The sequence below is a fragment of the Phascolarctos cinereus genome, unplaced genomic scaffold (assembly GCF_003287225.1).
Source record: "Phascolarctos cinereus isolate Bilbo 61053 unplaced genomic scaffold, phaCin_HiC Scaffold_2;HRSCAF=192, whole genome shotgun sequence".
NCBI classification, from domain to species: domain Eukaryota; kingdom Metazoa; phylum Chordata; class Mammalia; order Diprotodontia; family Phascolarctidae; genus Phascolarctos; species Phascolarctos cinereus.
The window spans coordinates 279966306-279993522 of record NW_027555625.1 but is presented as its reverse complement, the minus strand read 5'-3'; the positions used below and the strand labels follow the sequence as shown (position 1 = coordinate 279993522).

The window sequence follows — 27217 nt, the reverse complement described above, 5'->3', positions numbered from 1 at the left end:
CAAGTGCAAGGAAAGGATGGATGAAACTAAGATGGTGAGTAGAAATAAGGGGATGGCACCCTATAAATGAAAAAAAAAAGGCCTGGATTTGAAGGTGTTATGGATGCCATTATCACCAAGTAACCTGATAGATGCATTTGAGAACTTTCTGTGTAATTGGCCTTCAAGTAGAAATCTGAGTAGCAATTTTTAGTCAGATCTCTGATTTCATCAATGAATGTAACTCCCAGTGCAGATTAGTATCTCACCTGTTGCCAGAGACTTAGAGATGTCCTGGGGCACTTAGTTAAACCAATCTGGCTCTCACTGATTGGCCAATAATAGGTCCCAGGCCAAGCCCCTTTTGGTCATTATTTGGACTCTGATTGGCTATGAGTGAATATAAATAGGAATTGTTTCTGTTTTAGCCAGAAATCTTGAGGGTCTTTCCTTCCCAGATTTTTTATTTGACTAGGTAAAAGAGGCTATTCTCTGCCTCATTTCTTCCCTATCCCTAATCACTGATTGGGCATTGCCTCAGTTAAACTGAGACCTGTTAAAGACTTTAGCTTAAAAAGGCCAAGGTCCCCCATTGCATCCAGCATCATCTCTAGTCATCCTGATCTATGTCTCACCACTGAACCCAGATGGCTCTGGAGGAGAAAGTGAGGCTGGTGACTTTGCATAGCCCTCCCTCACTTAAAACCAATGGCATCACCTTCCCAATGTCATGGTCCTCTTCAAGAACAAATGACAAACAACAGTACAGAGTTTAATGCTCATATTCACATAGACACAGTGGTCTTCTGGAGCCAGCTTCAACCAGCCCAAGAGCAGATGATTAAATTTTCAGTATGGGGATTTACACCTTGGAAATCAATAAATATTACAAATCAGAACTTGGTTTGTTGTTTTGTCAATTGTCTAGAATTAAGAAAGCAATGGATAAAATTCTGATAATGTGGGTTAATCTTAAAAGTATGCAGTTCATCCATTCCCTGCCCCCCGCAGAGAGCCAATTGTTAAACATTTATCAGTGCATCCTTGCACAGAAAATGTGGCAGAGGTAGTCCTTGAGCCCACATCTACCAGGCTCCAAGGTCAGCCTTTTTCCCTCTAAGTTATACTACTGCTTAGTAAACATACATCTTTTTATTAAGCCAGCAATCCCTCAGTGCACATTTCTTATTGTCTAATGTTGCCTTTGGTTCAGCTGTTTTTCAGCTCTAGGAGAATTCCATGATGTGAAGAGGACAGACATAAGGCTGATATGAATGAGAATCATTTGAGAATCACCTTGGATTTAAAAAAGCCAAATAAGAAGAATCTTCTTAGTCTTGGTTATCAAAGGGGCACTATAGAAACATTTGCCCTATGCTGTCAACTCTTTCCAGATTTCCAGACAATATTGTCTGGAAGAAATCAAATGGTGTGCTATAGTCTCTGTGTGCGTATTTGTATGTGTGTGTGTTTTTAATTTCAGGAGAAAAATCATTTTTAATATGAATTGTTTATTTAGAAAGTGACAGCTAGAAGGTGGACCCATCCTAACATGAATTCCAGGAACTCTGGTTATTTTTTTCCAATAAAGAGGAAAGTTTTTAGCTGGACACACGAAATGTGTAAACTACAGTTCTAACAGGCAATGGGACATTCTTGAGTAGAATAAAATTGAAGGGCTTGGTCTTTTGTTTAAAACAATAACTTGAATCCTTGGTTTAAAGGGAAAAGCTGTCCTGGTTTAAGGGGAGGTAGCAAGCCAAGATACTAATTTTTGAGTTGGATCCCTGTTTTGAGAGAGAAGCAAGAAAATCTAAAGCATTGGTTATATATAACTGAAACTGATGCATCAGAGAGAGGAAATCTGGTAGATATTGAGTCAGTTACAAGTTCTCAACAGCTGAAAAGAGTTCCACTTCAAACCTATCACTGTCAGAAAAACAAATACAAATTTGCCCCAGAGCAAAATAACTTTGGGAAAATCAGGAAGAAGATAGATAGACAGTAAGTTATGGTCACAAAACTCTTTGTACCCAAACCAATTAACCCTAACCTCAGGCAACCTTTTTTTCTTGGGCCATTCATTTAAAAGTTTTACAATTTATAGGCAGTGTTTCTCAGGGGAGGTCTAACCTGGCTCTGATTTCACGTTTCACAACAGCACATGTGTAATCCTGCTGTGTCACAAGCCACACAATCCAGCCGAGACCAGGAAATCCACTTTTCACAAGTTGGAAAGAAACTGGGGGAGACTCAGCCAGCCTATGCTTCCCACTTGCAGAGGCGGCCAAGAGCTCAGCTGAAAGCAACCTTCAGAGAACCACCTTTCATCACTGGCTGGGGATGGTGGGTGTGTTCTGGCATTCATTCTTTAATGATTTTGTCCTCAGTCAGGGTGTTACTTTCATATAAAAGGTGAACCTTGCTGAATATCATTCACAGATCGTTCATTGCATCATCTGTTGTTTTTTTTTTAAATCAATTATCCACAACTATGCAAGGCATTGTGAGAATGCAAAAGCTGAAGGCACAGATTCCATCCTCAAGAAGAGTATAAGGAACAACTGATTTAGAGGAAACAGCATGGTTTGAAGGGAAAGACTTGAGACCAAAGTCCAGTTCTGCCATTATTAGCTCTCTGACCCTGGGCAAGTTACTCACTCTTATTAATTCTCTATTTCCTCACATGTAAATTGATGATAACAATATTCTCTCTCTCACAGGGTTGTAATAATTAAATGAGATAAGAAATATAACCATACAATGTTTTATAAATGTCAGTTATTATTAATGGTAATGATAATGATAAGGATCATCATCATCATGAGAAGAAGCAATATGGTGCAGAGGAAAGTGTCCTAGATTGGAGTCAGGGGACCTGAGTTCCCAACTCTACCACTTCCTACCTGTGTGACCTTGGGCAAGTCAGTTCACCTCTATGGGCTCAGTTTTCTTATTTGTAAAAGGAAGGAGGTGGGGCTAGACGATCTTGAAGATCCTTTTCAGTTCTAAATCTCCGATCTTATGAACACATTAATCATCTACTAAAAAAAAAAGCATGTTTATTTTACTCTTACCCCATACTATTTTTTTTCATGTGGTCTATATTCAACTACTTAATCAATACACATTTACTAAGCACCTACTATGTGCTAGGCATTATGTTAAGCACTGGGGATACAAAAAAGGGGGGGAGGGGACCAGGACATGGTCTCAAGGAGTTCTCAGCTCTAATGGGAGAGACAACATGAAAACAAGTATGTACAAACAAGCTGCAAAGAGGATAAACTGGAACTTACGAACATAGGGGAGGTTTACATTGAACTGCTCAGTCGATAAGCATTTATTAAGCACCTATATTTATTAAGTATGTATATATTATATTTATATATATTATATAAAGTATATTTATTATGTATGTATTAAAATATGCATTTCTTAAGCACTATGTATTATAGATTCAGCACAAAGCACAATTCCTTGCACAGGATAAATGCTTAATTAATTGCTCATTGACTTTGAATTAAATTATAGTCAGAATAATAAAAGGTTAATGGATTGAGTTGGAGTAGTAAGGTACTCTGTTCTTGGAATGGGCTTTTCTTCATCTAATGCAATTCTCCTTTAGGACTCCACTCTGATGCCACCTTCTCTATGATAGCATCTACTGGTGATCACTTAGTAGAGTAAGAAAATGCCCATTCCCAGATTCTATAATTTTAAAGATGAGCTTCCCTCCTTTTAGAAATCCATGCTTGAAACCATGTTTCCTCTGTTCAAGAGTTCCAGGTAGTTTTAGTCACTTCTTACCTTCCTATTTTTAAGGAGAGCTCAGCAAATTCAGTAGTTATTCATTTGTACAAGCTTAGTGTAATACCAAACATATTGAATTTTGAGTTCAATGACTTGAGTTCAAATTCAGCTCTGCTTTTACTACCTGTGTGATCTTGGATAAGTAACTTGATCTCTAGTACTAACTCAGCTTCCTCATTTTTAAAATAAAGGGGGTTGCATTGGATGACTTTAAAGATCCCTTCCAGCACTAAGCTCATGAGTCAATGACTTCTGAAGTCTGTCATAGTTCTAAAGCTATGATTCTAAAAACTTACTGCCAAGTGATAAGTAACTTCTACCAATATTGTATTGAATTTGGGGTCCAGTATATATTCATGTAAGCAGAACCAAGACAAATTGAAATAATTTCCTGTAGAAGACATAATCTTGTTGTTATTCAGTTGTATCTAACTTTGTGACCCCATTTCAGTTTTCTTGGCAAAGAGACTGGAGTAGTTTGCCATTTCCTTCTCCAACTCATTTTACAGATAAGAAAACTAAGCCAAACAGGGTTAAGTGACTTGCCCAGGGTCACACAGCTAATAGGTATCTGAGGTCTTATTTGAACTCAGGTCCTCCTGACTCCAGGCCTGGTGCTGTATACACCTAATTGGCCTAAGACATAATCTAGCTACTGTGAAACCAGATGTCATAAATGAATTCTTAAGCCAGATTCCTTAGAGACTGAATCCACATCATGCCAAAACATGTGGAAGGAAAGAGAAACAATCATCAATTGTCTGCCTATGTGTGGTCTACACTGAACCAAACAAGGATTTTTTTTTGGGGGGGGAGGGGATTTCAGTGTAGACTTTGGCCTTAGCCCCTAAATCTGAGGCATAGTGGTGGACCTGATTCATTGCTGTATGATATTTATTTACAGAAAGGTGAGTTCTCTATAGGAACGCAAGGTGGGAATAGATTAGATACCCTAAGTCCACTCCAAACATTACCCTGTATCTTGTGACTGCTGCTAACATACACCAAGTCTTTCCCTCCAGGACCATTTTCCGCATGTGCTGCTCAGACCAACAGTAACCGGTACTGTTTGCTTTTTACACCAGTCCCCAGGGGGAACATTCCTTAGGTGTACCCCTACCCAAACCATACAAAGCACACAAAAAGGAAGCTAGGGAAGTATCATGGGCAATAGATGAAGCAGAATTTACTTGATATGATAAGATTCAAAACTGTTGTCTTAGTACAATTTGATTCAAGGAAGGTTTACTGATCATAACAAAGCTCCCATAAAGCCCTCTCTATAACTCATCAACAATGGCTAATCACTAAAGATGTTTGGCTGACTCTTATCTTTCCATCCCCAACAGTGTTATTTTGTTTGTATCACTGAATCTATTTCCGTGTGTTTTCTTCCAACTATATCCTTCTCCTTTACTGTTATCTTATCAGTTGGCTCATTGGGGTGATTTCAGTGGTTTTCAAAGGAAAAGTCATTGGGTTTTCTCAACCATTAACAGATGGGTCCCTGTTTCCTTTGTATTGTATTAGAATTTCTCCACAAACATTGACACTTGCTCAGGTTTATAACTGCTTCATTGTGCTATAGATAACAAGGAAGGCTTACCTTTCTAATTTTCTCCTATCTCTCTGTCCTATTTTTCTAAATTCAGTTTACCTGGGTAGCTGTCCAAGGTAGATTTAGATCCTCCCATCCTCTCCAACATTCAGGATTATTTGTTATCTTTTCTCTCCCCATTTATTTTTCTTTCAGATTTTAAATGAGTCACATGAGTTTTAGTCTTTGTACTCTTTTGTCAGTTGCACTCACTGAGTTTAGTTCACGGGGGTGGGTACAATTTTAATGAATTTACACGATCTCAAAATATTCCACTTGTGTTTTTTTTTCTTCCATGGCTGTATATCTATACATATACATTCACTGATTAGATGACTCCCTTCAATTAAGACCAGCCCTTCTGTACATACATACCAGTGGAAATAAGCAGTGACTCATTCCTACTACTAGAGATACAAAAATGTTTTGTGGATTTTTTTTTATATAGTATTACTCCTCCCTCCTCCACCAACTCACACATTGGCACATACTATATACGCAAATAGGACCTTCTTTGTAACAAAGAAAATAGTCAAGCAAAATCAACCAACAATGCAATCTGACATTATATGCTATGTCCAGCATGCGTAGCCCTTCCCTACCCCAACCCACTGAGAGGGGAGGGATGTGTTTCATCATCTGTTTTCTAAAACCTCTGCTGGTCACTATGTCTAATTTAAGTTGAGCTTTGTAATGCTGTTTTCACTTTTTTTTTTATTATAGTTTCAATGAATATTTTCCTCCTAATTTTGGAGAAGTTGATCCTCAGTCTGCTTTCTTTATTCTGTATTGGTTCATACAAGTTAGAAACTTTACTATATGCAAATGAAAATAATGTACCAGCTTTTGAATTGTACCTATGGATCATAGTATCCTAGATTTAGAGCTAAAAGTGAACCTTCTTGTTTTATAGATGAAGAAAATGTGTCCCTGAGAGATGAACTGATTTGTCTAAGGTTCTGGAGGTGGCAGAGCCAGGAACTGCACCCTCATACTTTGATTCCAAAACTAGGCCCCTATTTACGGAACCATCATGCCTTAGTCAGAAGTGGTGGGCATAGCAAAACCTGGTCACTGGGAGGCACAGATACTAATTTTCACTTGGTTGACTTAAACTGTAGAGTATATGGGATGTGATTTGAGGGACAACGGACATACCCTTCAAAATATTCCTCTCATCTGATAATTTGTCCATTATTCTCAGTATTTTAATAGACTATCACTACTGTGAATGACATCAGAAGTAATCTAGTCCAACCTATAACTGAACAGACATCCTATTTGTACTATCCTGAAGAAATGGCCTTTCAGTTTATGTCTGAAGACTTTCAGTGAAAAAAAGCTTAATACTTCCTAGGGCAACCTATTTTCCTTTTGGACAAATTTAAAGGTTTGAAAATTTTTCTTTGCTCTGAGTTAAAAATCTGCCTCTTTAACTTCTAAATATTATTCTTGGTTTAGCCCTCTGAGTCCAAGAAAAACAAGGAGTGAGGAAGAAAATAATTTTAAAGTTTGGAGTGTTGTCCAGGAATGGTAGGCCTGGGTGAGCCCCAGGGAAAGGTACCGGCTCCCCAAGGGAAATGAGGAAAATAGAAAAAAAGCACCCAGGAAAAAGGTCATGGAAAAACCCTTTGGATGAATTCTACTGACTTTCTAGTTTTGTCCCTATTAGACACATTATTCCAATCTTAATTTCTCTTCTGAGCTGCTGACAAAGGGAGACCTCTAGATATATAAATGAAGATTACCAGACAGAGTCTTAAATTTGGTCTAGCATTTACACATTCTATAGGCATGTAGATACATCACTTTACCCAATGCATCTGTTCTTCAAAAACTATGAATTTTTGTAAACCTGATCGGATCACATTTTAAATGCATTAGGGGAAACTTGCTCTTTAAAGAAACTGTAATGAATTTATTTGTAAAACAAAGAATTTTTTTTTAAATAAAGTGAATAATTTCTCCCTTTAGTATTTGTTTGCTATACTGGAATTTCTATATCCTGAATTTTCTTTAAGTGAGACTCACCTGTGCTACATCCAGATCTCACACAGATTGTTTTCAAAACTGAATGGAATCTTCTGTAAGAAGGAAATGGTAAATAGTGGAATATAAAACACAAACAAACTTGTAATTTCCAAAGAGCCTAAGGACGCTGCCAAAAATAAAGTAAGTTGGCAGAAAACAATTTAGGAAATCTCTGCAAAGAGCCATACTACAAATCCTGTAAATTTGCAAAGACTGGTAGGTAAAGCATGTTTAATACCAATGAACAAAGTTTGAACATGCATTGGAAAAACAGCTCCTAATATAAAATTACCGGCGACTGGAAGTTATCTGCAAAATTTTATAACTAAGTGTTTGCAGATGTAATTTATTTTTCGGACAGCACAGACCGCGTAATGAAAGTTGCTTTTAATAAAACATGAATGCAGTTAGGTTTTGCCAATTAGGTTCAGAGGAACTATAATCAGTTTGATTCAAGTTGATATGTAGCTCCTTCAATCCAGCACTGACCCGGAGAGTTGTTTAGCTCTTTCCAAAGTACTTATGAAAGATGAACTCCAGAGGCAGGGACTACACAGGCAACATGCAGGGAATTGTTAGAATCCTTGAGGACGTGCCCCTGACCAAGGAAGAAATAATTGTGTTAGCTGATAGTCTTAGAGCTGCTTCTGGATGGTTATACAAAGCATAAAAGGAATTATTTCATTCAGAGATAAGAACACTGCAGGTGGGTAAGTAGGGTGGTAGGTAGAATAATATTATAACCATTTGTCAGATGAGGAAAATAAGTCTCATGGGGGTTATGGTAAGTTGCCTAAGGTAATATAGCTAGCAACTGGTAAAGCCGGAACTTGAGCCTATGAAATGAAGAGAATTTATTTCAAATAAATAAGCATCTTTGTCTAATTTCAATTCCATGTTGTTCTCCCCAACCCCAACTGATTCCACTCTTATTTCTACTCTACCACCCTCCTCTAATTAGAAATGTAGCTACTTTCCCTGTGAGGGGTGGTACCTTAAGCCATCATCTAGGCTCCAGATTCTAGAGATTAGTTTAGATGAGAACTTTAAGCAAGGAGCTAATGAAGATATGAATCCAAGGTAGGTGCTGGGAACAAAAAGCTCCTGAAGGGGGACGTGGCACTGAAAGAGGAAGTGGAAAGGCTCCAAAGATAAATTCTGTCTCCTTCACAATTTTTCCCAGGCCCTTATTTAGGGTTATACCCCAGACATCCCTAACTTCCTCTTAACAACCCATTATGGATCACAGTGCAGTCTGGGGGAAGGGGGAGGAGAACTTGTGGCTAAACTCTCCAAGGGAAGAGTTGGAAAATTAAATATTGCTTGCAGCAATGTGTAAGTATATGAGACAATGTTGAATAAAAGGCTACCAAACAAGAGGTTTTTACACACACACACACACACACACACACACACACACACACACACACACACACACACACATTGTATGCTTCTGGGGTAAGACCTCTATGTTTTTATTCTGGGCACAGAGTTCTCTGGGGGGCTGGGTTTTGAAGTCAGTCTAAGTTGACTGATGCCAATATCTTCTACTGCATCCCGATCCATTGCCAGTCATCTTGGCTTTTGTCTTGCCATGAGACTTAGTGACTCTGGAAAAGAGAGTGAGGCTGATGACTTTGTGCAACTGTGCCTCTTTTAAAGCCAGTTACCTGCAACTGAAGACATCACTCTGATATCATTGGTCATCTTTGAAAACAAGGACAAACAGTAACAACCAACCAAGACCCCAGAGTTTTAGACCCAGTTTTCCTGCTACTGTTGTCTGGCTGCTCTTTTCTTCTCTAAACCATATAGTTTTCCTATCTATGAAGTAGGGAAAGTAATAAGTACCCCATGCTTCCATCAGGTGGATAGAGGGTATAGAAGATAAGACACTAGGCCCTGAAGGCAACACTCCTTAAGGCAAGTGTTCTTAACCTTCTTTTGTGTTAGGGACTCCTTCAGAAGCTTGGTAAATGTAATGGAACCTTTCACAGAATAAAGTTTTTAAATAATTGAAGGAAATGTTAAACTTCAGTTAGAAATTAATGAAAATAAACATGTAATTTTTTCCCATCTAAGTTCCCAGCCACACCTGAAATCTATCCACAGTTCTCTTTGGGGTCCATGGGTCCCAGGTTAAGAGTTCCTGCCTTAGGTCAAAGAGCTCTCTGGAATATCTACTCATAAAATACAAGTGGAGTGAGTGCCAATTAAGGGAAAAGAGCTCTGGGGGCTCTGAGAAGAGAGTAAGACATGGTCTCTACCCTCAAGAAGCTTAATGTCCAGTTAATGGGCACCCCTAAAAAGTTCAGTACAATGAAAGATGTCATGTGATATAGATTATGCTTCAGGTAGTAAGTGTTATGGTAAGACATAGGAATTAGCTAACCTCAGTGGTTGTTAGGGGTTGTAATGCAGCTAGGTGGCACAATGGATTAGTGCTGAATCTGAAATCAGGAAGACCTGAATTAAAATTCAATCTCAGACAATTATCAGCTGTGAGACTTTGGGAAAGTTATACCTCTCTCTGTCTCAATTTTCTCAATTGCCAAGCAGAGAAAATAATAATTCTTAACTCCCAGAGTTATTGTGAGGAACAAATGAGATAATATTTGTAAAGAAATTGACACAAAATAGGTGTTTAATAAGTCCTTCCTTCCTTCCTTCCTTCCTTCCTTCCTTCCTTCCTTCCTTCCTTCCTTCCTTCCTTCCTTCCTTCCTTGTTTCTTTCCTTCCTTCCTTCTTTCCTTCCTTCCTTCCTTCCTTCCTTCCTTCCTTCCTTCCTTCCTTCCTTCCTTCCTTCCTTCCTTCCTTCCTTCCTCCCTCCCTTCCTTCCTTCCTTCCTCCCTCCCTTTCTTCTTGGAGGCTTATCATCCCAGGTCACCTGGATCCTTTTGGCATGAGGGAGTTGTTGAGCTTCTGTAGGACTTTTCAAAAAAAAAATCAGCATTCTCCACTCTTCTGCTGCCACTTTGCTCCAGACAGGAACTGCAACAAGTTGAGCAGTGATTCATTCATTCCCTCCCTGAATTTTATCTTTTCTGTGTCCTTTAGCACTTCCAACTTCTGGCACTGAAATGGAAGTGGATGTGTGAAATGGAAACAGGGAAAAAGCAGGTCTTTATCTATTTACATCTCCACTGGTCATCCAAAGCCAGGGTCCCTACTCCCTCTCCATCCCTACCATAACCACAATATCCATAGCAAAGGGGAAAAGGAACCACAGGACCTCTTTACCCAAAACTGGTCACCTTGCTTGTTTTGCAGGGCAACACTCAGATAACAGGGAGAGCTAATTCAAAACCCTGGCCCCAATTTAAGTCCTGGGCCAGAGAAGACCCCAATATATGCCTTTCAATTTGTTTTGTTCTTTTTGTCAGGAACACAATCAGCACTTGAAATGTGGCCCTCCTTCCTGTGTGCTATGAAAGGCATTTTAGTTTATTTTTCATAATTAAAATATATATGCATATACACATGTGTGCATGTACACATACATGCGTGTATATGCATATATATATATATGTACATATATATTCCTCACTTAATGGGCTCTGGAGTACAAGTGTGGTTATAAGATATGAATTTCTGAAGCACTGAAAATAACATAGACTGAGGAGACATTATCATTAGCTCTCCCATTGGGAAAACAGCACTGGGAATTATAATTGTAAAAATTGCAATTCTAAAATGTCAGAAAAGAATTCTTCCTGTACTCCTATTTATTATGAAAACAACCTGGAGTCGAAGACAGAAACCCAGCTCCAATGCATACCAAAATATTTATTGCAGCACTTTGTATGGTAAGAGATAACTGAAAGCAAATTGAGTGCCCATCAAATGGGCAATAGCTGAAAAGAAATTGGTGTTTGAATGTGATGGAATATTATTGTGCAGAAAGCAATGATGACTATGAGGGATCCAGAGAAGCATGGGAAGATTTGTATGAAATTATGCAGAGCAAAATAAGCAGATTCGATATATATGACTACGACAATGTAAATAAGAAAGATTAACTGAATGAAACTGAACTCTGGGAAACTGAGAAATCAACAAAATTCCAAAAGAAGAGATAATGAAATAGACCTGCTTCCTCATGTCACAAAATTGAGGGACTACTATAAAAGAATATTATATACAATGTTGTTAAATATTAGATTTTTATTAATTATTTTTCTTTGTTGTCGCGATGGGTTCATTCTGGACTCTGATTTAAAGATGAAAGGCATCAATAAATATTTATTTAAAAAAAGAAAGAGAAGAGAAAGATAGGATAATAGTTGAAGAAACTGAGTCTCAGAGAAGTCCCTGATTCACCCACAGTCATACATCTCACATCAGAGAATTTTAACCCAGATTTCACTTGACCTCAAGTCCAGCATCTTTTCAAGTAAAACATGTTATTACACCTACAAATCAGTGGTACTTTTTCTTTTGAGGGGAAAAAAACTAGCATGATTCAAAACTGAAGAAAGAATTACGGTATTTTTATCTCCAGAGCCCAATAAAGTGACGAACATGTAATAGGCACTTCATAAAAACTTGTCAATTGATTGATTCAGGCTACAATATAAAATTATCATCTATGAAGTTGTATCATAGTGGGCGGGGGGGATAACTGTATAAGGACTTGGTTGGAGTACAGTGAATAAGGAACTCCTATGATATATTCTCTCCCATTCTCCAAAATGATTCCAGGTTATTTTTAGGTGACTAGCACCTCTAGTGTGAGAGCTTGCCAAACCCTTTTCAGGGCTGGTCATCCACTATTACTGTCCACCTTTCACCCAACTCTCACCCATGGCTCCAAGAAGCTGTAGCATATGCAGCAGTCATACCTAAATAAAACCTTTTTGGAAGATGGGCTAAGCTAGACTGGGGATAGCCAATAGGCCTTAAACCCATCAGTGAATTAGGGGGATGTCTACCTTAAGCATGTGAAGACTTCTGCTAGAGAAATGGGTGGATGAGAACAACTTGTTCCAACCGCCATGAAGGCAGCTGAAGCAGGCAGTGTGGAGTGCCTAGAGCTTGGTTAGACATTGAAGGTGCCAGAGTCATCCACTACATCCCGGCCTATAGCCAGTCACCTTGACATCTGTCTTACCATTGGACTTTGATGACTCAGGGAGAGAGAGTGAGGCTGATGACTTTGTGCAGCTCTGCCTCACTTAAATCCAATTTGCATGCAAATCAAGACATCAACCTGTGATGTCATTGGTCCTCTTGGAAGACAAATGATGAAAAACAATAACTAGTACTTTATGACATTTTGGAACTGTAATTTTTACAATTATAATTTTTTAAATTATAGTTTTTGAATCACGGTAGATCATTTCCACCTACCCCCCCAAAACGATTACTATTTTCTAAACAGAACTTCTAATGGCTTTAAAAAATGTTATTCGATTCAATTCAACAAACATTTGTTAAACACCAAATAAGGTCAAGGTTCTATGCTAGGTGATGGAAATACAAAGATAAGAAATAAGCAGTCCTTGTCTTCAAGAAACTTACATTCTATTGACATTGGGCATCCATTTTTTAAAAAAAAGACTTCCAATCTTGTCTAGGCTGGAAGTGCAGTGTCTACTCACAGGCCTAATCCCACTTCTTGTCAGGATGGGACTTTGACCTGCTCCATTTCTGACCTGGACTGATTCTCTCCTTAGGAAGCCTGCATCTCACCATATTTGTGCCACATGTGGTATGGGCGGTGAATTCTTAGCTCATTGCAGCTTAGCATTCCTAAACTCAAAAGATCCATCAACTTCAACAGGTATTCTAGGCACTTGTTATCATGCCTAGTTGAACATCTATTTCTAAGGAAATATTCGGTTTCCTGTAGTAAGAACAATAAAGCCACTTGGGTTGCTTAGAGGGATTATCAAATATTTACTGAGTGTCCTAGTATATGTTCGTTATTTGTTAAGGTTTATAGAATGAAGTATGAGACACTGTTCCTGTCCTCAAGAAGCTTACACTCAAGGGCAGAAAGATAAGATATATCCACATAGAATGACCAATGAACAGTGTAACAGCTTGTGTGCAGGTACCAGATTGAAATTACAAAGGGAAGTACTATAATAATTCAGACAAGAGCAAGGTCGCTGTGAACTGCAATGATGAAAGGAGGTTTGATGAAATGGGAGCCTCTTCAGGTATACTTTGATCAGTAGGATATATCTGGAAGGAACAAGAAAAAATATGGAAAGGAGGAAGTTTGAGAAAATATATTGAAGCAGAAATGGGCATGGCATGATTGGGAGAGAGTGAGAAGACAGGTGTGCCTGGAATAAAGGGGTCACATTGGGCTTAATGGGATTTTTTTGTTGAATTGGGCAAGATTACAGAGGACTTTGAAAACAGGGCATGAGGTCTGAATTTGATAAAGTAAACAACAGTTTTAAGAAACAAATAGTTTCTTGAGCAGAAGGATGAGATAAGAAAAGGTTTATTTAGGGAAAATGATTCTGGTCCCAAATTGAATGTTTCTAGCACAGTATAGCAGAATATGCTCAGTAGGGAAGTGGCCCCTTTTCCACATCTATACCAAAGAGTGTTGAGGTGTCTGAAACTCAGGCTGGATGGGAGGAAGAACTTCCAGACAGTGGATGACAGGAATAGTGTAACATCCCCCAAGCCAGGCACATAGAATTCATTTGTGTATGAGTGGGCAAAGACATGGACTCAGGCATCAAGGAAAGCTTAATTTTTTTTTTCTGTTTTTGAGTTGGGTAGGGTGCAAAGTGTTGGTTAAAAGAATTGCTCAAGTGGCAGCTAGATGATGCAGTGGATAGAGAACTGGCCCTGAAATCTGGAGGACTTGAGTTCAAATCCAGTCTCAGACACTGGATACTTACTAGCTGTGTTGTGACCCCAGGCAAGTCACTTAACCCTGATTGCCACACACACACACACACACACACACACACACACACACACACACACACACACACAAATTCAAACAAAAAAAAAGAATTGCTCAGCCCTCAAAACACATTTTAAAAAATTAAGAGTGTGACTATTGAAAATGCATCCATTTCAATAATGAAAAATTGTCTGAGAAGAAATTTTCTTATTGTTCTTTTCTTTCACTTCCTTTGAAGAACCTCCTCTCACCCCTCAAACCTTGCAATTTGAGATTGAATGACTGTCATTTTTATGATATTCATTTTTTTAGTCTAGTCTTACTATTTCATCCCCATGTGGGGCTCCCAGCATGGCAACCAGAGTCAGACTACTGAGAAGTTAAATACCTTGTCTAGGCACAACCAGTATGTGTCAGGGACAGAACTTGGAGTCAGATCAAGTCTAACCCTAAAGCTGCCCTATTCACTAAGCCATTTGGCCTCTAGGCTGATGCTAAGATTATGAGGTTGGTTCTTACTTACATCACTCTTCCTCTTCCCCCTTCAAGTGCATGTAACCAATGTAAGCAAATTACCTATCCCACTACCAATCTGATCCAGAGATTTTTCCTAAGCCACCTGGAATATATGAATATGCTTCGAGATACTAATTTTTATAAATACATAACTTTTATCACTAACAGCCAACTATATCAGCCGATGATATATTTACTTGAATAAACCACAACAATATTAGCAAGGAAAACATTAAAAATGGTTCTCTGGTTAACCATGGAATTAATATTTCAGGTTAGTTTGTATGTACCTCTAAAGTTTGTTTTTAGCCAAGTTATTTCAGTGTGATGTGGTATTTTATCTGCAGTACTTTTCATCTCATTAATGATTTTTTTATTAAAGTGAAAAATATTATTAGCATTCTTTTCTATCTTTCATTCCCTCAAATCCATTTGGAGAGCACAAACCTATGGAATTATGTAATTATTGTGTGGAGGGCAAATTCCCACAAGGGTCAGGGGCTCAGTATAGGGTGTGTCTGGTCATTTGCTTTGACAGGCATTCACCAGGGTGCTGTTGTCTACAGAAGGAAATGTTTCTACTCCCTTCACTGGAGCACTTGGAAAGATAACTAAGCAACAGGTAGTTGCTTAAGTGGAACTGGTGGTGTTTGGTTACGAGAGCCTTTTCCTTTAGTACCCAAGGGCAAAGAGCAGCTGTTAATGACACCCTCACCGGAAAGAAGGTTAAGAGTGTTGACACTGAACTGTTGGCAGGATTACATTTGAATGGTTGGCCTACTCCGACTCAGTGTATTTATGCCAGTTCATGCTCTGCAGCTTCTCAGAAAACTGAAATTTAGACATCTGTAGGCGGGAGGGTTGGAATTGATGAATCATCTTTAAAAAAAAAACAACATGAAATACATCTTTGTTTCCTTGAATTCAATAATACCCAGAGCATGAAATGTGAATATGTTAATTACAGATATTTCAGAGCAAAAGATAGCTTGTACAGACAGGATACATGCGTTTCTACCTCAGTACATGAACAATACCTTCATAGTGGGTATGACTGTAAATCTTTGAACACTAAGGAATTTTCACAGGAGGGAAAGACTACAATTAGTGAGAACCAAAATTTCTTTAAAAAGCAATAAATCCATGATAGATTTTCTATACAAAATTTTGATTTAAGGGGAAAAAAGGAAAGAACTTCTATCTGCTCTGTTTAACATAGGGATTCAATAATCCCCTTGGAATAACCAACTGAAGCCATCCTGAAATCCCCACCCCCCCAAAAGAAACCCTACTTCTTCTGAGATATGTCTAATTTTAACTAGATATAGACCAAGGAGAGAGATGGGCTTGGACCCTAACTATCCCAGGGACTGAATTGTATATAACAAACAAACAAACAAGCAAAAAAAAAGCCCACCAAAACCCAAAAACAAAACAAAACCAACTAATAAAAAACCAAAACAGATGAAAAAAACAACAAAAAAATAAAAATAAAAACAACATAGAACATTTTGATTTCTCTACAATATGCTGAGAGAGATGCCATGGTACAGATCTTTTGTCCCATTCTTATTCTAGTGTGTCATAGAGACACAGCCAGAATTCACCACTGCTAGGCTTCATCATGGATTTTAACACCTACCATTCTAAAATTCAAGACACCAAGAAACCTATTATCTTGTCCTTTCATGATTGCATCTCAGGTGAAGTTCTAACACTCAGCTAGCATTTGCCAGGATGAATACTTACAGTAAAATACTTTTCATGTGCTCTGATCTGGAAGGTTATTTCTAATTCAAAATTCTAAGGCATTTTAATTCAAATTTTCAGGTTTGGTTAGTATCTTCTATGGGGCAACTACGTGGCATAACGGATAGACCACTAGGTTTGGAAAAAAGGAAGACACCTTCTTGAGTTCAAATCTGGCCTCAGAGATTTACTACTTACCTGGGCAAGTCACTTAGTCCCATTTGCCTCAGTTTCCTCATCTGTAAAATGAGTTGAAGAAGGAAATGGCAAACCACTCCACTATCTTTGCCAAGAAAACACCAAAATGGGATAACAGAGTCAGACACAACTGAACAACAAAAACATCCTCCATGACCTTAACCTGGAGATTGTCTGGAGTGAGGATGGTGATGGTGATGAATACAGTGATGTTGATAAAAGTCATAGCTAGCATCTATACATAACTTTAAGAGTGTTGAGTTAAGAATTAAGAGATCTGAATTCTCATCCTAGCACTTGCCCCTTGCTAGCTGCATGACTAGGCATTTCATTTCACCTTTGTGGATCTCAGTTTCTTCCTCTGCAAAATGGGAGGGACCATATGGTTTCTAAGGTTTCTTCTAACTCAAAACCTCTGCAATTCTGTGATTACTTTACAGACTGAGATCCCTAAATACTATGATTCCATGAGTCCTTCACAAACCAATTCCTTTGTGAGAAGAGAATCACGTCTGGGAAACTACATCAAAGTAGACACAAGCCCACACTCGAGATGCCTCTTGGAAACAGAGAATCTGCAAAGCACAAACTGAGCTGCAGCCCAGCCAAGTCTTGTCTCCCCTGCTCTTTCCCAGCAATAGGTGGGAGGATTCATCTGAGTGTCATCATGAAAGGAAAGCACTCCTAAATAAAGGGCATAAGCAGGGCTGGAGATATATTTCTTGCAAGTTAACCGACCATGATGAAGGGTAATTTCTGCCTGACGAAAATGACTAATTTTCTTTCCAAAGACAAATAAGAGCCAATTGTCTTTCATGTCCTCATGTTGCCTATAGGGTTTCAGATGGGCATCCTTACTTCCAAAATCCCTCTGCAGTAAATCACATATGTGACCATTAATTGTAACGGGTATCTCACAAGTTAATCTCCAATTCTAGACCCAACTTGCTGGAATCTGTGGAACACTTAAAAATAACTTGGATAATGAATTTGGTGGGGAGGGCCAAGAGCACTTGGAACTGGTTTCCATTTTGTGAGTTGGCTTAGTAAAGGCTGGATGTGTCTACTAGGAAGCCTGGTTAGAGTATGTATGACTAGGGGAGCATGGTTACCATTTCTGATTTCAACTGTCTAACTGGCCCTTTCACCTGGCATCATTTTTAACCCCTGTATTCCTGAAGTTTAGAACAATTTGTCAAGAGATAACTAGGGCACAATTATTGGTGCTTGGTCTCAGGGCACTGAAATTAGAGGGTGCTGACTGCAGATGAAGTCATAGGATCATTACATAGGATGATAGAATTTTAAGGAATCTTAGACACCATCTTGTCCAAAATCTTCATTTTAGACACCTGGAAACTGAAGCCCAGAGAACTGAAGTGACCTGTCAAGGTCACATAGGTATTAAGGAGGATAGCCAAACTTTGGATCCTCTGACTTCAAATCTTTCCTTTGAACTAATTCTGCCTTTAGCAGCATAAGGAGAGTAGAATTAATATCTAATTAACAAGAGTAGTTTGGTCAAATATCCATTCCCAGCTCTATCACTACCCCCCAGGTCCCTTCCCAAGGGCAAACCTCACTGTACCCTAAGGTCTCAATCCATAGGGTCCCATATCTGGGCTTCTCTGTCTCTCCTGTAGTTGTGTGAAGTTACCCCCTTGTACTGTTTGCCCTGAGCATTGTTTGTGCTTCTTGCCCTTGGCACAGAGTGATAACTCATAGCTCTGAAGATTGTCAGTGTTTGCCACTCCCTGTCCTCTTATTATAGTGCTCGCTTCTTTCATCAAACTTGATTCTGATAATGTGAGAAACAGAGAACATCTTCCCCCTCAAAAAGGTTCTAGATTGTTAGAAATGTTCTGGACTCTTACTCTGATCTCTACATTCTAAGTGCTTTTGGTTCTTAATTTTAGAAGCAAAAACTAAAGCTACACACACACACACACACACACACACACACACAAAAAAATAATAATCACTCCAGCTCAGGGCCAGAGCTGTGGTAATAGAGGCATTAGTGGATAGCCCATTTTTGGTAATCACTTGAAAGGGACTTTTTATTAACAGAATTCGATTTGGAAGTCCTGCCATGGTCAGGGGATCACAGATTTGGGGCTAGAAGGAATCCTGAAGATCTTCTAGTCCAACACCCAAAATTGGGTTGGCCTAGAGATCCAAAATGTGGTTATATAAGCAGAGCCAAGATTAGCCTGGGTCCCCTGATGCCAAACCCAGGCTTCTTTCCACCATACCACTCCACTGCAAAGTCAATCCAAAGAAGGAGGAAGTAGAATGTCTGTGGGAAGAGAACCAGAAATCAGAGAATTCTAGGGCTAGAAAAGACCTCAGAGATCTTTAGAAGTCCCCTTTCTCTCCTCTCCCTACTTCAGAGATGAGGAAAAGAAGGCCCAAACAGGTGAAAGGACTTGTCCAAGGTCACATAGGTAGTGAGTAATAGACTAGGTGCAGAATTGCAAGTCTGATACTCTTTTAAATAATTTGAATGCATTTTTCTTTAACAAAACCAGAGTCCAAATTGGGTGAAATCTTTGCAAGTCTTCATTTCTTTGACTAATAACATAGTAAGCTGGAAAAGGGGAATAGGGAAAGTGAGTAAGCTGGGATAGAAGAATTGAGTGATTTTAGCCATGGTAAGCTTGTGGCATTTCTTTGCTTGTCCTTGTTGGTGTCATAGAATGGAAAGGGAACTTATAATCAAAAGATTTGGGTTTTAATCGAGACTCTGCCTCTTATAGGATCTTAAGATTGAGTACTGGGAGGGACCTTAGGCATCAGCTAGTCTCACTGCCTTGCTTTATAGAGGAAGAGCCTGAGGCCCAGAAAACTTAATTAACTTGTCCAGGGTCACACAGGAAGTAAGTGAAAAGTTCTTGATGCCAAATCCAATGATCTTTCTACTAACCCCACCCTGGATTCTACTTAATAACTATGTTACTGTCAGTGAGTCATTTCTCTGAACCTCAGTTGCCTATCTGTAAAGTGGGAGTAATAAGATTTGCCTCCTCTACTTCACAGGAATCTCATAAGCAAAAGCCCTTTGTAAGCTTTTAAAAGCTCTTATAATTTGAGTGATGATCATTATTCCCCACTTTCTCTGCTCATGTACCCAGGCTCTTTCCCTGTCATGCAAAGGGCCCTAGCCTCCTCGTGAATCTGTTTCCTCTTCTACACAACAGGTGTAGAAGGTGGACAGGTGACCAGACTCCTTCCCTTCTTTGGGAGGCTCTGGGGTATGACTCACCAAAGTCAGGCTTGGGGGGCTTATTCCTAAAAACTGCTGCGCTGTCTCTGCCCTGAGGATGGGATCTGCACTGAACCAGGCCTCACACAGAGTGTGCGCTCAGCACTAATGAGCATGTCACAGGGACAGGGAAGGGGGAGCAGTGACAGGGACAAATGTTGTCTCAGGGTGGAAGAGAGAGAGGCCAGGCTGTTGTGGGTTATTTCATCCACAGAGTGAACCTCAGAATAGGTTTTCATGTTGCCTCATAGGAATAAAAGGAAGGAAGTGATTCACACCAAGAAATAATGAGTGCTCACAACTTGCCATGATTATAGCTGTCCCTAGGACCCTCCAGCTTGCAATGGGGCAGTAGTGACTAAACCCATCCCATTGTGATTAGAAAGATATGGGTTGCAAGCTACTGCTTTCAATAATATCTAGGAAAATACAAGCTGAGCTGGTGACTTTCAGCTACCCCCAAGAACACTTCTCTATTTGCTTGAATTACTTTATAATTTCTTTGTCCCATCCCCTTGTTGCACCTAGGTCAGCCAGTTCACAGGGTCACAGAATCACAAGATGGCAGAGCTGGAGGGGATTTCAGAACAGGGGTAGAGGGGTAGAGGATGGGAACTGAACCAGGACTTCAAAAATGAAATGTCATCTCTAGGGCAGGGTGGGAGGAGAAAGAGAAGGGAAAAAAAGGAAAAAAAATTACATGATAACTTTGTTGTGTATTTGAAAGGAATAACAAGTCGTGCATAGCAGATTTGCAGTTTATGTACAATCATCTTTTAAAATTATAGTGTTATGAAAATGCTTGTTTCATTCCATAAGTTAAAAATAACATTTAAAAAATAGCATACCTAAAAACAAACAAAAAATGGAATGTATAAGCTCAAAGAAACTTTAGAACACAACATCTAAGCTCAAAGGGTATTTAGGAAATTGAACACAGAATTAGAAGACAACTTAGAAATCATCTAATCCAATTCCCTCATTTTATAGATGAGAAAATTGAGGGCCAAAGTAGCAAAGTGACTTGTGCCATCCCTCAGAGAATGAAGAATTTCTCATATCTTTGTAGTATTCCTCTATTCATCATAGACTGAAACAATAGTATTGTTTACCATATGCATAAATTGTGGCTTCAGGGATATTATTCTGGTGAAATGGAGAGAAGAGCAGAGATATAGAAGAATATTCTAGAACTCCTGAATGATTCAGGAGGTAGCAGGAAAGAGAGGAATACTACAAAGATATGAGAAGTTCTTCATCCCCTGGGGGATAGCACGAATCACTTTGCTACTTTTGTAGTGAGTTGTCATATCCCGTGGAACGCTGATCTAGCAGTCAGGAAGACCTGACTTCAAATCTTGCCCACGTCTGAATAAGAATTCTCTTTATAATAGAGTCTTCTCCCATTTTGTGCTTGTGAAACTGATCATTTGAATCCAAATGGAAGATTTAGACTTGTCCCCATTACATTTTGCCTTATTAGATCCAGCAAAGTGCTCTGGGCCTGTTAAAATCTTTTTGAAGGGGCAGCTAGGTGGTGCAGTGGAAAGAGGACCAACTCTGGAGTCAGGAGGACCTGAGTTCAAATCCGGCCTCAGACATATAACACTCAGTAGCTGTGTGACCCTGGGCAAGTCACTTCACCCCAATTGCCTCACCAAAGAAAAAAAAAGTCTTTTTGAATACTAACTCTTTCATCCAGTGCCTTAGCTCTCCCTCCCAGTTTTGTGTTATCTGCAAATCTGCTAAGCATACCATCTGTGCCTTTATTCAAATCTTTGATGAAACTGTTAAACTGCATAGAACCTTCCACCCCTCTCTCTTTTCTTCCTAATTTGTAAAATATTGTTCTCTGCCTAAGGCAGGGTTGGGAAGCCTGCAGCCTCAAGGCCACATATGTCCCTCCAGGTCCTCAAGTGCAGCCCTTTGACTGAATGCAAACTTCACAGAACAAATCCCCTTAGTAAAAGGGTTTGTTCTGTAAAACTTGGACTCAGTCAAAAGGCTGCACCCGAGGACCAGGAAGGCCACATGTGGCCTTGAAGCTGCAGGTTCCCACCCCTGGCCTAAGGAATTACAGTATTTGGTTCAGGTGGCCCAGCCAGAAGCCACATACATTTATGTGTAACAAAAGCAGAGGGTCCTAAAGACTTGTACGGTCTGATGCTGAGTGAAGTGAGCAGAACTAAGAGAACGTTGTATACAATAACACCGCACGTTGTGCGATGACTAATATTGATAGACTTAACCCTTCCCAGCAATACAAGGATCTAAGATATCTCCAAAGACCTTGTGATGGAAAATGCTACCTACATCCAAAGAAAGAACTATGGAATTTGAATGCAGATTGAAGCATAGCACTGAGGTGTGTTTCTAGGGCTATGTCTGTCCTTTGGGAACATTGGAACTCTGGAGCACTCATGTGTAATGAAACTCATTTTTTTCCATCTTTATGATTACTTTTTAAACCAAATTGATCACAAGTGTTGTTAAAGGTCACTGAACTAGAAAAGCAAACCCTGCTATGGTTTTTGCATTCCTCATTACAGGCGTGAGTGCATTCTGGGACAACTGTTTTTGTGCCTTTCCTTGTTTCTAAGCCACCATCAGGAAATAGAATGATTTTTCTTTGGTTACTCATATGAAAGGATTACTGACAAGCCAGAAACTGCTCTCAACTTTCTTCTCTGCTCCTAACTGAGACAAAACCATTTCTCAAGTATCAGGTTTTCCAACAAAAGTTATTAGCAACTACCATTGCATCATAAAAACAAACTCACGGCCTTGACCACAAGGTATGTACTCTCTCTTCTGATCAGGTTCACCGAACAGTATCAGCTGTTCACGGTACCAACTTGGGACTGTTGGGGCCCCAGTTTTGTCCAAAATGTTTTCACTATGTTTAATAAGCCAACACCATCCAATGCACCTCCTCCTTCTAGCTACAATAGAGAGTTGGATATGGAGTCAGAAGGTCTGGTTTTGAATGCTGACCTTGCTGTTGACCTTGGTCAAATAATTTCAATTCTTCAGGTCTCAATTCAAAATTAGTGGGTGATCTCTAAAGTTCATTCTTCTCCTAGTCCTGTGCTTGGAATTCAAAATTACACCTTCTTTATTGCTGGCTTTTCCCAAAACTTCCCTCATCATCTAGGGCCTGCTTGACCTGGAAGAGCCTACTATCGCTGTGTCTAGCTCATCCTGGAATATCCCATTAACAGAACTGTTCCCCTTCTCCCACTGGTGAGTTCCTTCTGGAGCCTCTATTTTGTGGAAGCGTCCAAACCAGCCTTTCTTCATTCTCTTCTTGGCCCTCTTCATGACTTTCTGGTGTTCAGAAAAATGCCTTTGCTCTGCAGGGTACCTTTCTCCTCATCTTCCCCTCACCCCCTTCAGCTTTCCTTCTATGTTGTCTTTCTTCATTAGAATGTAAACTCCTTGAGGGCAGGAACTGTCTTTCTTTTTTGCTTATATTTGTATTCTCAGCACTTTGTAGCACAATGCCTGGCACACAGTAAACACTTAATAAATATCAATTTGTTTCCTTCCTTTCCTCCTTCCTTCTTTTCCTTTCTTCTTCTTTCCTCCTTCCTTCCTTCCCTTTAAGTTTTAATTCCTATAACTCTTGCCCCTCCACCAGAAATATGCAATATTGTGAACTCAGACTGCTATTTTAAAAAAAAATCTTATGATTAAGATGGAAGGGAGAAGAGTGATATAATTTATATCATAGCCTTCTAATACTATTTTTAATAACAGCATTTATATAAATCTATTTTGGGCTGGGTACTGTGCTAAATGTGTTACAAATATTATCTCATTTAATTCTCACAATGACCCTGGGAGGTAAATACTATTATTATCTCCATTTTACAGATTAGGAAACTGAGGCAAATAGTTATTAAGTGACTTGCCCAGAGTCATATGGCTAGCAAGTGTCTGAGGCTGGATTTAAACTCAAGTTTTCCTGACTCCAAATCTGGCACTCTATCTACTGCTCCATTTAGCTGCCTGAATGAAAGTGATATGATTTTACAATCATTTCTGACTAATTTTTGTTATAGGTAGAAATAACATCAATAATATGCAACATTATACAAGGAGAGCCACATCCTATTCTTGTACTGTGTTTATTTCTTTTAAAGATTTGCATCAATTTCATCAGCATAGTGCTTGGGGGTCTCCTACTTGTTATAACAGAAAATATTTATATCTCAAAGGAGAAGAGCAGCAAAACAAAATAAAACCTCTGCCCTCCCTCCACAAAGTTCTCTAATAGGAGTAGAGAATTGGAAAATGAGAGAGTACCTGGACTTGTATTTGCTAGATGTTTGCTGTGGAAACAATCTGTTCCCATTTTATGAGAGTTGACATCATAAAGCATTCACCGCCATCACTTCAATTCATTGATCTTGTGTTGGATTTATTAAGAATTAAGCTGAGACCTTATGATTTGAGAAAGAAATTCAAAACATGTTACACATTTTAAATGATAACAGTACAGTGATGACATGCCCCCATCCCCGACTCTTCACAAGAGAATTCCAGTCTGTTTCATTGGTGTCATCTTTTACTTTTTGGTCAATGTGCCAAGCCTCAGATTTGATGAAGGGATGAAAGCCTGCCAAGATTCAAGGTGGTATAAAACACTTAGAAAACTTTAGGTTTTTAACAATGTTAAGGAACAGAATGGTACAGTTTTAATGGTCGTCTGCTCTAAAGTCCCTTTTTTATTTAGGAAAATCTATTTTAAATTAAATATCATAAACCCACAAGCCATTGCAAATAATATTTTTGACCATATGCTCTGAATTAATATGGCAAACATTGCAACCTCTATGTTCTCCATAGGAAGTTTCAGAGTCTTAATGTGGGTGTTGTGTGGCTCAAGGACAGGGAGGTGGCATCAGGATTTCCAAGAAGATCGATAATGATAGGACAGTGTTAAAGAACCAAAGAGTCGAGCTTGACTGGACTGATGCATGATGCATCGGTGTCGCCATTTATCTTTTTCTTCTATCCAACTTCCTTGTACAGAAGTACCCCATAGAAGAGCCAATGTGACGCCGGCCATCAGTCCAGACGATGGTGGAAAATTACTGTAATTCCTTTCATCTGTTGTTTGCCACATTCATGTGCTATATGGTTTGGAGGCAAGTTCCTTTCATCAGGTGCTGTGGAGAAATGGAAACTTGGTGCTGATGTACTCAATAGGAATGACCTGCCCACTGCCTTTGGCAAGGGCCCTTTGCTTCCCCTGAATTCCTTCAGCAGCCTGGCCACTAATTAATTGGGAAAAGAAGCATACATTTCTCATGTTCCTCAGTACTAGAATCATACTAGAGTCAGTGAGTTATAGGCATTTCATGAAGGGAAACGATCAGAGAGACCTCCTGGGCATTTCTTTGATGAAATTTGTTTTTGCAAAGATAACATTTAGAAGTTTGGGAACTGGTTTAATGGCTATTATGGGGGCTTATAATCCATGTTTGTGCACGTCTGATACTTTATAAGATTTCAGCACCTGGTTGCAGATGACTGGCACCTCTTCTATTGGGACTGCCTATCCAGGAGCTGCTCTAAACTGCAAAATAGCTTTCTTACATGGAAAGAAGAAAAATAACAATTCAAGGTCTCTGTCTGCCTCTGTCTCTGTTTCTCACAGGCACACACATTTTCTCCCTCCCTCCCTCCCTCCCTTCCTTTCTTCCTTCCTTCCTTCCTTCCTTCCTTCCTTCCTTCCTTCCTTCCTTCCTTCCTTCCTTCCTTCCTTCCTTCCTTCCTTCCTTCCTTCCTTCCTTCCTTCCTTCCTTCCTCCCTTTGTCTATCACTTTCCAACCTTCCTTCCCAGATCAAATCTCCAAGCACCAAGATACAGTGATAAACGCAGGCTTTCTATTTCAAAAAGGAGTCAATCTTGTCAAAAGAACTTCTGACAACAGACTCAGTTTGGAGAGTGTGTTGGGAGGGTGATGACTACAAATGAAACTCAGCAGACAGCCAGAGTTTACCAGGAACTTCTGGAACCCCGTGACACTCTGGATATTTATTGTTTGGGTTTAGACAAGTTTGTTTTCAGTGCAGGGAGTTTTTCCAAACCAGTGGTTATCCAGGGTACCAAACAGTATGTCTATTTCAAACTCTATTTCACTGGGTACAGCAAATCCCCAATCCTACAGAGGCTGGAGCACAACGGGCTCCATTGCTGGGGAAGGTAGGAAGTGCTCTTAGAAAATCAGTATAGTGGAGCCAAATAGGCTTGGACATCATGTGGGGAGTGCCGGGGTCAAGTCTATACTCTGCAACTTACAAACCTATGTAACTTTGGACTAGTTACGGAGCCTCTCCAGGCTGTAGTTTCTTTTTCTGTAAAATGAAGATGACAACATTTGCATCCCCTATTTTGCAGGACTTTTGTTTTAGGAGGAAAGTGCTTCACATATTTTAAAGTATTAGATAACAATGAATTATCATTTTGGTTTTGACTTCCAAGCCTGTGTTCAAATGACATATACATGCCAAAATTTTTATGAAAGACAAAATATAAGTGTATCCCTATCAAAGTGTAACTGACAAGGTATTGTGTGGCAGCTGTTAACATAATACTCTATATAGAATAGATTAGATAGATAAATAGATAGATAGATGATAGAGCAGTGGAGTGACAGAGTGATAGAGCGATTGATTTATCACCTGTCTATCTATCCTTCTATCTCCTAATTCCAGCCAACCAAATCGAAAATGTGTTTCATTGGTCAGAAAAGTCAGGAGACAAAAAATTAATGATTGATGGATTATTTGATGCAAGTCCATTAACACTACTAAGAAAATACCTCAAAGTGTAATATGCTATTCATTGTCAGTCTATAGCATCCTCTTCATTTATGACAGTCTGTGTAATATTATTGATAGAATAATATATGACCCATCATGTTACCAACACTAAATGAGTATATATTGACAGAGTAGTACCTTATAAATATATTTTTAGAAATGATAGAATCAGAATGATACATTACCACATCTTTATGAAGAACATAATTTCTCTCTGCACTGCCCTAACAAGTCATAGTCTAACAGTTGCCTGCTTGAAAACTGCCAGTTATAGAGAACTCATTACTTCATAGAATGATTCTAGTTCTTAGGCAGTTTTGCCCTATTTTGAGCTACCATCTGCCTCTCTGTAACTTATTCC

General features: G+C 39.2%; 1 long non-coding RNA gene across 2 annotated transcripts in view; it reads right to left on the bottom strand.

The window, feature by feature from the left end:
• Positions 1–7792: 7792 nt before the first annotated feature.
• The window catches only part of LOC110207486 (uncharacterized), a 41597-nt gene continuing 22172 nt past the window's right edge, over positions 7793–27217 (bottom strand). The window contains exons 2-5 of one of the 2 annotated variants that reach the window (XR_002324180.1): positions 24331–24467; positions 10308–10495; positions 8863–9030; positions 7793–8018 (exon numbers count right to left, since the gene is read on the bottom strand). This is a non-coding gene — a long non-coding RNA (uncharacterized LOC110207486). The remainder of the gene's footprint in view (positions 8019–8862; positions 9031–10307; positions 10496–24330; positions 24468–27217) is intronic. The other variant, XR_002324181.1, reaches the window with a different exon arrangement.